General features: G+C 40.2%; 1 non-coding gene and 1 pseudogene across 1 annotated transcript; both read left to right on the forward strand.

Moving 5' to 3' along the window:
* LOC123521362 overlaps positions 1–888 on the forward strand; it is an 8,856-nt pseudogene extending 7,968 nt beyond the window's left edge.
* Positions 377–479, forward strand: LOC115868577. The gene has a single exon (XR_004045675.1). It is a non-coding gene; the product is annotated as a U6 spliceosomal RNA (small nuclear RNA).
* Positions 889–1,060: the final 172 nt, after the last annotated feature.

Raw genomic sequence — 1,060 nt, forward strand, 5'->3', positions numbered from 1 at the left:
GGATATTCTTACTTTAATATGGGCCAACAACTTTAAAGAACAAAGCTCATAATAAGGCACTTCCAGGCACCAGCACAGAGAGTTTTGTTTTATGCCAAATGTTTCTTAAACAATTGAGCTCAGATGCTAATCCAAGCAGCCAAAAGGTTAGGTCGTTCTAAAGCCTGCAAGTCATCTTCCTATCAGATTATCTTGTTCTGGGATGATAATCAAGAGATGGTTGAATAATTGTTCAGTGTAATTGCCCACTTCTATATTTCCCTTTGACGGTGAATAAAAGGTTATAATAGCATTGTAGTTCCTGAAATCTGATTTTAATGGGGGTTAATGGGAAAGTGAAGTATAAGAATTAAGTCAGAAAAAAAAAATAAGTCAGTGCTTGCTTCGGCAGCACAATACTAAAATTGGAACAATACAGAAAAGATTTGCATGGCCCCACGCAGGAGGCTGTGGAATATATACAAAGACTACAAGTTGGATACTACAAAGCTGGATAAGAGTGGAAAATAAAAAAGAAAGTGTGAGGACAATATAGAGTATCAAAAATGGCTTTTGATTAAACAGCCATGAAACCATAACCACTGAATTGAAGAATGGCACACAGGTGCCCAGAACACTCACAGGAGTGGAGGAGTAGATGGCAGCATGAATGCACCTCTTGAAGCTGTGAAAATGGCCCTGGAGAACAGAGAGCCGGTACAGCTGGAAGCCCTGGGCATTCGTGGAACTAACATTCAATATTCCATTCTGCCTGGCAGCTTGCCTCTGGATACAATCCTTGTGGATGCTGAACCAAAAGTGAAATCTAAGGAAAGGGAAGCTGTTGCAGGAAGAGGCAGAAGCTGAGACAGAGGGAGAAGAGGCCATGGTGGTGGCAGAGGAAGATAATGTCTGGGCGTTCTAGGCGATACTGTCTCTCGAGATTATTTCAAAGTGATAAGTGACTAGGGATATTTTTTGTACAGGTTTTCTTTATTTCCTTTTAAAAAAATCATTTTATTGGGGGCTTGTACAACTCATCACAATCCATCCATACATTCATTGTGTCAAGCACATTTGT

This window comes from Echinops telfairi, unplaced genomic scaffold (assembly GCF_000313985.2).
Source record: "Echinops telfairi isolate 266 unplaced genomic scaffold, ASM31398v2 ScPeMD7_12;HRSCAF=54, whole genome shotgun sequence".
Taxonomy (NCBI): Eukaryota; Metazoa; Chordata; class Mammalia; order Afrosoricida; family Tenrecidae; genus Echinops; species Echinops telfairi.